Below are 9,454 nucleotides of genomic sequence, written 5' to 3'. Positions count from 1 at the left end.
TCCCACTTCCTATGGATTAAACATTCAAACACTTGAGTCCGTGGGGGCCATTCCTATTCAAACGACCACACATGGCTTTAGTTTCCTTGATTTTTACTACAATTTTATTTTTTTTAAGGAGAGGAAGGTCACCAAGAAAATATACTGCTCTATCCTATGTTTCCACTTGTACTAACATCTCGTCTAAGCTAGGATACTTTTTTGATTTATCACAGGTTTACAGAGCATTTCCTATATACTCAGAGTTAGTGGCTAGGGTAGAATTTCAGAGACTTACAGCTCATGCAAGGCTATCGGGCTGTGATGAGTGTCTACGTCCTATGACCTCTCCGTCTGACACACTCATTCTTTCACAGGCTTTCTTGGTGGAGCACACAGGCAGGCTGAGGGGAGGTAAAGGATGAGCTTCACAAGCATTTGGTGATGGATTGAGTCATCTCTCCTCTTCTGTCACCCAGATGCTTCCATCTAACTATTGCTATGTAACAAACTACGCCCAAACACAGTGACAGGAGACAACACCATTTCATTAATGTCAGAATTTTGAGGGCGAGAAATCCAGGCAGGGCTCTGCAGGGATCTATTTCAGCATCATCTGGAGTGACTCACTCAGTGTTGTTTCCCTGGTAGCTTGTCTGGCATCCTCCTGGAGTAGCCCACATGGCATTATCACATTCCTGTTGTCTCTGTGGGGTGGTTGGAATTGTTTCTCCACGTGTTCTCTGGATGAGAGCTTGGGTAGCAGAGCAGACATTGCTAATCCTTTGAGAATTGACAGAGCATCACTTCTTCTGGCAGGGTCTCCTACATCCTGCCCTGCCCAGGTAAAATGGCCCCATCTCATGAGAGCAGAACAAAGCCTTTGATGACATTTTCTCATCAGTCACACAGACCCTTTCTGGTTTGAGAAATTAATGCAGAGTTTAGCAATTCTCTGGGCTTAAGAGGGGGCATACTCCCGTGAATCGCTTTGTCATGAGGAGGCCTTAGCAGCATCCATAGGAACGCAAAGATTTAGTTTCTTCAGACAAATACTTTTCCAAGTCACTAAGCACAAGGATGGCACCTCCTGAGAGCTACACATCAGGAGCAGCAGGATGGCGCCCGGGCTTTTCAGAGACAGAAGGGGGAACAGCCGGCCAGCATTTGATAATGTTCCCAAAGAAGATGCTTTTCTGTCTTCCCCCTGAGAACCAGGTACAACACGTAATACCAATAGCAATGGAACCGGTCCTTTCCTCCATGCTAAACAAGCCTATGGGAGGAAGGCCATTTCACTCCCTTCTGCTTTGCTGCATTTTCTCAACATTCCACTCTTTGTCCACACATCTGTTTGGTTCTGCCTTGGAGACGTTTGTCTTAAGTTCTTTTTATTGAAAACTTCCCGTTGTCTTTCCATTTCTGGTCCTGGAAACTTGCACTTGAATATGTTCCAAGCCCTCAACATCTAGAAAGTCTCACACTCCTTTGAAACATTTAACTCCAATGCAGCACAAGGCTTTGAGCCAAAAATAGTGAAGAGAGACTGGAGACATCAACCTCTGGCCTACACACACATACACACACACACACACACACACACACACAGGCCAGCAAGAGATTAGATATTCACCCATGAGCCATAAACTTTCTGTTTCTAACAAAAATTATTTGCAACTTCCTCAATGGACAGAAGAGCTAATGTGCCAAAGCATGAGCTGTTGTTAGCAGGAGAGGAGCACACAGCACATTTCTGACACACTCCCCACTGTCTCATCCCTCCCCCTCTCTTCCTTCTCTAACAGCGGCAGGCATGGGGCTAGCAGCACTCACACTGCTCTAGAAGCGACATGCCTCACAGGTATTGCCCTAAGTTAGGTTTACAACTGAACAACTGCTAGGTAGAAGGCTTTGCAAGCGTGTGATGGAGATTCCCCGTAGAGAAACCAAATGCGAGATCACATGAGAACTTGATCCAGGAGGAAGATTAAACACAAGATAGTCTGAAGAGTAATTGATAACCAAAGACAAGTGCAGGACACAGGCAGTGAAGAAAGGACCTATTGTAGAAGACGAAGGAGGAGGAAGAAAATAAAAAGAAAAAGAAGAAGGAGAAAGAGAAGGAGGAGAAAAAGAAAAGGGCTGCATTAAAGACAACAAAGGGAGATAAGAGATTAAAAGGAAAAGGATAATGACAGTCAAAACTGATGCCATTTGCAATCAGGTGTAGCCTGTACATAACACAGGTGCCTGCTTAAGTGATTTGCATTTGGGGACATGAGGCTGTGAGGCTAAGTACAATGGAAAGATACTGAGTGGATGAATTTCATTGGTGCGAGATTGGCAACAAGGGAGGATGCTTATCTCCCATCCTGGCATACATATGATCAAAATCAATAGATGATCATGAGTGGGAAAATCCACAGACCCTGACAAGGGTATCACTGATTCTGAAAGTTGTTGCAAAATATTAATGGTTTCCGAGTTCATATACAATTAATTTGATGTTGGGTTGACTGTTGCTGAGACATGGAGAAAAGGACAGTAGCAAATGGCCGTGAGACATCTATCTCGAGTAGGAAAGAAATAAAATGGGGCTCAGCCTGAGTGGGGTTGTTGCCAGGGAGTCATGACAAAAATCATAAGGTGTCACAAAAATTAAATTAGCAAGTACTATTAAAATGCTTAATTATGAAACATAATATAGGTAAGGGCAGGAATGAAGAAAATGGACTGAGAGTCTCAAGGCTTGAAAAGATCAATAAACTGCACTTGATGAGGACAGGAAGGATGAATGGGCTAGGTGCAGGGTTTTGGTGTGTCAGATGCTGGAGTGGGGTCTGTGTTGTTGCATGACTCCAGGATGCTGGGGACCAGCCTCCACCAGTTGGGGGGTGTCTCGAGATTGGGAAGATTGGATCAGCGTGAGAGAGAATCACTTTACACAGGGGAGCAGGTACATGCTGACGGATGACTCCGCTGTCTTCGGGAGGCAGTCCCTCTGGAGTCTGCTCTCTCTGCTGCAGAGTCAATCCCAGTCTTTTATTGTTAAATCATTTCCTTATACATTTTGCAACATAATCAAAAAAATCTTTTTGTCTTTCTCCAGAATATCGGCTTTTCTCCAAAGACTAACAGATGAGAATAAACAGAATACAGCACGCTGTACTCTTCACCCATGGAACAGTGATTGTACCCAAAAAGTTCACAGAACATAGCAGGTTGTACTCTTCATACATGGCTCAGTGATTACACTGCAAGCAAGCAAGCAAGCAAGCATATCTACTCATAAACTCAGTGCTTTTCTCAGACAAACCTCTACATCATAGGTCATCTGGGCAAAAATCTTGCGGTTACAGTAAGTGACATAAGAACAAAGAGGGGCTACACAAACTGGACTATTCTCAATTCTCAGCTGCTGTTTGTAGCTGAGCGAGTTCTTCCTGAGCTCTTTCTGAACATCTTTTGTAGTAGGAGTGATCTTTCAGAGGGTCTCTGGCCCCTTCCTCATAAACTATACAAAGCTCCTGTAATCTCCTTATCTTGTTCCAAGGAGTCATGTCCATGTGACCAAGTCTTTCTAGACAGAAAGTTAATATGAATCTCTAGGGTCTAATTCCTTTCTGACTGCAGCAATCTGGGGGCTAGTGTGGAAACTCAAACAATTCCTGATATCATTTGTTATCCGTGAGCTGACTGAAGTTTTTAGGGAAACAATTAGCACAAAAGGCCTCTATAGAGTAAATTTCTTGTTCAGATAATTTAGGGTTCACTGCCCTCACAGCCAAGAAGAATGTTTCCTCCATGGTGGTTGTTTCTGAGCCATTTCCTTCTCCGCTAGTCCCCTCGGAAATCTTCCTAGTTGCATTGACTAGGGTTGAATTAGATGAAAAAGACAGAGCCACAATAAGAAACAAAGCAGGCAGATATATAGGAGAATGCAGCGCCATCTCTGGACTGGTGATCCAGAGATGTTTTCTACAGGGTGAGAATGTTCCAGCAGCCGGAACTGTGTCAAGCAGCTACTTCCACCACCATGTTGACACCAGAACATTGAGTTCTTGAGGGTACTGGGAGGAAACAAGAAGGGTGGTTCACAGTGGTGCTGGTTTCTCTCCCTTCTACTCCTCAGAAAGCAAGTGAGGAGGAGGATACCCCCAAAGCACTAACACATCTAGTTCTTATAGAGCTGCCCTTTGCAAACATTTGCCTCCTGTTTCTTGAACTTTCTCACTCTAACCTCATAGAAAAGCTGAACCTAAGTGGTGCTAAGGTGAATTGCTGGAGTGGGCTACTCCAGGAGATGGGAACAAGAGAAACATTTGCCATGAGATGTTCTAGTCAGCAACAGTTCTTCAGAGTTTAGGAACCCAGAGCATGTGCTGACCTTCCAGTAACAGTTGAGTGGGCCAAAGGAAAGGGCCGCCATATTGATACTTTGATGCCCATCCCTCTGAGGCTGGAAATACAGTCACAAAATCACCCAAGTTCTTTCCTTGCATATCTTGGATAGTCTTTAGGATGATAGATGGTCTGGCCACTTTCAGGCAGCTAACTGTGAGGCTTCACTGCCATCTTGCCTTTAACCTTGTCTTCTGTCCCATGGTCAGCAGAAGCGAGCTTTGCCTAGTAACCCCCCACAGCCTTCACCTTGAGCATGAACATCAGTGCCAGGGCACACTTTCCGAACTGCTGTTGGGGCTCAGAAAACCACACCCTAAACCCTGGTATATTGATGGATAAGAACCAGCACTAAGTGGCCCTCAGATTCAGGATTCCTCTTCCCTTGTCTTTCTTCTGCTCTGGAAATTGCCTTATTTGGGGAAACCCAAACTCTAAGAGAAGCCATTCCACCACTTGTTATCTCTTCCCGAGATCTCATTTCATGACTCAGAAAGAAATGAAGTCTGAGCAGGGTTAATAAAGGGGCAGCTGGACTTAGAAGATAATATCTTTCTCTTGGGCATATTCACATCCCAAAGAGCATCCTTTCACAAGACAATTCTGGGTCCATACATACCCTGCCCTACCCCACTCCTATCCCACCACAGAAAAGATTCGTACATGTGGCCATTTTTGTCCCCTGTGAAGAAAAGTATTTAATCTTCAACACTCTAGCTTTCCTTTGAATTTCATGTGTGGATATAGATCGCATCTCTCTGTTAATACACACGGGATGTTCTGTCTTTATCTCCCATTTAGTCTGTTGGTTTCAACAGTATCCCATTTCTGCAGCCCAGCAGCTCAAGTTTTTCTCTACAGTTAGCATAATCTCTTCTGTAAACTCATTCTCCTGTTGTCTGCAGATTTCATTCTTCAGACTTGAGACAAGTACTGGGAGGCTATGGGCTGCTGTTCTCTTAAGAGACTGTTGGTTTTCAGGATTTGCATCTATCCAGACAGCCTCTGCGTGTCGACCCAGTCAGAATCTATCTCTATCTCTATCTCTAAATCTCAATGGTGCTGAGATGAACTGCTTCACTGAGCAACTGCAGGTGACGGGAACAAGACAAACATTTGCCATGAGATGTTCAAATAAGCCACAGTTCTTCGGAGTTCCAGGACCCAGAGCATATGCTGGTCTTCCATAACAGTTGAAGGCACCAAAGGAAAGGACCACCATATTGATACTCGGGTACCCACCCCTCTGTATATCAAAATTATTTTGAGTCAACTACTTGGTCTGCTTGAATATTTTGTAAATGGTTTTGTAATACCCAGAGTTAAATCCAAATCCTTAGACCTGCTAAGCAAGCAATGTACGATCTAGCCATAACCCCAGTCAAAACTGATTTTTTTTAATAAAAGCAAAGACAGGGAAAGTTAAAAGATAGAGCAGAAGTTCCCTGTTGCATGGATACAAAGGAAATAGTCTTTTCTATCAGAAGAGACTCTGAATCAAGGGAGCAGAAGGATTTAGAGCATGGTTTCAATCTGCAAAACAACTTGATCCTTAATCTCGCCTTTTCTCTGTTGTCTCCCTGTAACTGATACCTCAAACTCCTTTTGCTTTGGCTTCAGCCAGTGATAATCTAAACCTGAATTCCAAGCCATGTCTTCAAAATTTCCCTTTTCTGTGTCTAGTATTCCCTTTTCTAGTATTATAAGCAAGGATTGGGTTTGAAGGGCACCCAATGGGATTTCCAGGGTCTTATATGTCTGGAGACAGGGAATTGGACCAGAAACACATAGATAGTGAGAAACAGAGAAAGTGGGTCAGTGAGCTGGAGCGGCTAGTTGCTCCACGCACTGTGTCAGGCTGAGTGGGCCTCTGTTCAGTACAGAGTCTACTGATGTCAGCTCTGGTGGGGGAGGGGGCTCACAGACTTTCAGTGGTCCTTTCATTTGTCAATGTTAATGCTCCCTCCCGCTGCATTGTGTATTCAAAGGTATCATGTTGGCAAGCTTATATATGTGTGTGTCCTGGTTTTAATGGCACAGAGTAGAGAGTAATTTATTTTTTTCCCTCCTGCAGAGATAATAAATGCTCAAGAAACACTTCCTGAGTCACATGACAGATGAGAACAACAACGAAGCTGGCAATGAAGGCCTTGCCCCATCTACCAGAGGCCTTGATGTGAGCATAATGATTAATACACGGAACACAATTCTCAGTCCTTCTGTTATTGGCACTGAGCATGGCTATGAGAAAACCAATACATCAGACAGGACCTGGCTGGAAGGAAGTGAGACTTTTTTTCAGGAGCGATGACCCTGGAGTCAGAAGGTTCTCATACTCTGGGATCCTTCATGAGGATCTCAAGTACATGAAAGGTTGTTTTGGTTGTTGTTGTTGTTTTGTTTTTTTTAGGAAGAAGAGAAGGATCAGGGGCAGGGGATGTACCCCTTGCTTTTCTTCTCTGGGGTTAGTTATGAATAGTTACAGCTTGCAGCTGTGTGTGTGTGTGTGTGTGTGTGTGTGTGTGTGTGTGTGTGTGTGTTGCACGTTAGCCAGTGGGCAGGATTCCAGAATGAGAGTGGCATTGCCAGCTTTCAGTGTCACGGAAGCTCTGCCCACCTACAGCCCGAGTGTCTGGAGCCACATACCTGTGTGCCCCTTACAGATGCCTCCTGGAGAGATTTTTACTTCAAACAGAGAAGGGACAGGTGAGGAACAGAGTTGTGCTTTGACGGGAAGTCTCACTCCACTGGTAAGGGTGAGGGTTTCTTGGGGATTTAGGAAACGTCACCTGAGGGAGAGGTCCCGGAATGAGACAAACATCTTCCAGCAAACAGGATGATCCGCTGATGCTGACTGGACCGTTTAGGTCCTTCCTTCAAACCGAAGTCGTATGTTAGACTGTTAGCACCACCTTGGTAGGATGCTCTGTATCAGTTCATTAATAAGTGTTTCACTGAGACAAAAATAAAGCTTCCAGGCACTAGAGGAGGTCTTGCGGTGGGAAGTTTCTCCCGGAAGAGGAAATTGCCCATTTGTTTCGAACTTTGCTGGGAAGAACCAGCTTCAAGCAACAGGTGGGAGGCGGTTAGTCTTGGGGGTGGGCAAAGCACACTTGGGCGTGTGCCTGTGAGGGTGTTTCCATGGAAGACTGGCATGTGGGTCGGTGAGCTGGCTGGGGAGGACCTGCCCTAAACACGGGCAGCGCCGTTCCGTAAGGCACAGGCCCTGCCGAATGAAATGGGTGTGGAGGGGTGGGGTAGGGATGGAGCAAGGGTCCTGGTCACCTGGGCTGCCTGTTGGACCCAGGGCCTTGCACACCATAGGCAAATGCTCTACCATTCAAAGCACCGCTTGTTTTCAAACAGAGGTCTCAGTTTTCATTACGTAGCTGGGGCTGGCTTTGAACTCCCTATCCTCCAGTACTAGGATGGCAGGATTGCCTCTGTTCCTGAACTTTTCTAGAGCAGGTTCGTCTTTTGTTGCCATGGCTACTCACAGCAGACTTTAGATTCCTCGGCCTTTGAATGCACAGTTCTTTCACCCCATCTTTCCAAGAACCTTTGAAGCTACTGGTTTCCCTGGCTCCCTAGCTTGCAAATGGTTTTGTGGAAATGCTCAGCCTCTGACCATGTGAATCGTTAAATAAACCCTCTGTTATTATCACTTATGCTTTCTACACATTCTGTTCCCCTGGGTAATGTAGCTAGAACAACAGTTGGTCATTCATAAGAGTCGCATTTATAGACCTTGGGTGCTGACCCTGGGAGAAAGGAAAGACTGTGTCCTACATTTCACGGTTGGGCACAGTGGGTCATAGAGGGCCTGCCCTTGGTTCATAGTTAGTGAATGAGAACCAGAGGCCCAAATCTTGTGAATTTGGGATCCTGGAGAATCTAGGAAGTGTCTTCCTTAGGATTTCTATTGCTGTGATGGAACACCGTAACCAAAAGCAAATTGGGGACGAAAGGGTTTATTTCAGCTTAGAGTTCCACATCACAGCCTGTCATCGAAGGAGTCAGGGCAGGACCTCCATTAGAGCAAGACGTCAAGGCAGGAACCTGGAGGCAGGAACTGAGGTAGAGGCCACGGAGGAGGGATGCTTATTGGCTTGCTCAGCCCACATTTTTGTAGCACTCAGGGCAAACAGTCCAGGTATAGCACTGTCCTCAGGGGGCTGGACTCTGCCCCATCAACCACAGTCACCTAAGGCCAATTTGGTGAGGACACATGGCTTTACACATGTGCTCCTTTAAATGGGCACGTCAGCTCCCCTCTTCACTTAGTGGTGGACACGAGGGGGAAGTGGTGGGCACGGAGAAGAAAGTGACAATGGCATCAAGAAAACCAAGCTTGTGGCTGAGTTGTCATTAGAGCTTCACCAGGAGCAGTTAATGGTTTCAAGGGTTCGCATGTGGTTTTATCACATTCTGCAGCAGACTTCAGAAAATAAACTCTTTCACAATATCGAATCCTGTAACCCCTCAGGACACCCGGCAGAGGCAAATCCAGCCATTCTGCTGGCAAAGTATGTGTTCTTACACAGTGCCCTCTTTGCAAAAACCACCAGGTAGCTAAAGGCGGTGTAAAGCGTTCACGCACCAAGCAATGCGATAAAGACAATCCTGGTTGTCAGGTCATAATGTTGTTAGCCCAAGTTCCCTGAATGAAGAGCTTTGGGGGTTTACGGTAGTCACGCTTCAGGAAAGATAGACTAGGCTTCTTACGATTCAATATGCTTCCCCGGTGAAAATCTTGCCTAACTAGAATCCTCCTGTCCTGGAGTGCTGTAATGCAAGTCAGCATTCCATAGCAGCCAGTGGCCAGCGAGACTAAAGAGAGGCGAGGGTAGCAAGCAGAGTCCTTGGGACTCTGCTTCACAGCTCTGTGCCTGAGCACGTGCCAAAAAGTTGAGAGTGATGTCATCTGAGCGACAGTGGCCAGAGAGACAATCCGGAACATCCCTGGAGCCTGGCATTTCCTTCGCCTCCTTTCCCGGTGCCTGCTGGAAGCTTGTGATGTTCATGATGTCACCTACAGTGAGTCTCAGCCGAGGCCAATCATCCATCATGCTCT

The 9,454-nt window shown here is 45.7% G+C and overlaps 1 long non-coding RNA gene across 1 annotated transcript; it reads left to right on the top strand.

Annotated features, from left to right (window-relative positions):
* Positions 1–4,315: 4,315 nt before the first annotated feature.
* On the top strand, positions 4,316–8,044 carry LOC132653476 (uncharacterized). The gene is made up of 2 exons (XR_009591203.1): positions 4,316–5,614; positions 6,455–8,044. It is a non-coding gene; the product is annotated as an uncharacterized LOC132653476 (long non-coding RNA).
* Positions 8,045–9,454: the final 1,410 nt, after the last annotated feature.

This window comes from Meriones unguiculatus, chromosome 4 (assembly GCF_030254825.1).
Source record: "Meriones unguiculatus strain TT.TT164.6M chromosome 4, Bangor_MerUng_6.1, whole genome shotgun sequence".
In the NCBI taxonomy this organism is placed as follows: domain Eukaryota; kingdom Metazoa; phylum Chordata; class Mammalia; order Rodentia; family Muridae; genus Meriones; species Meriones unguiculatus.
This window is presented reverse-complemented; position numbering and strand designations above follow the sequence as displayed.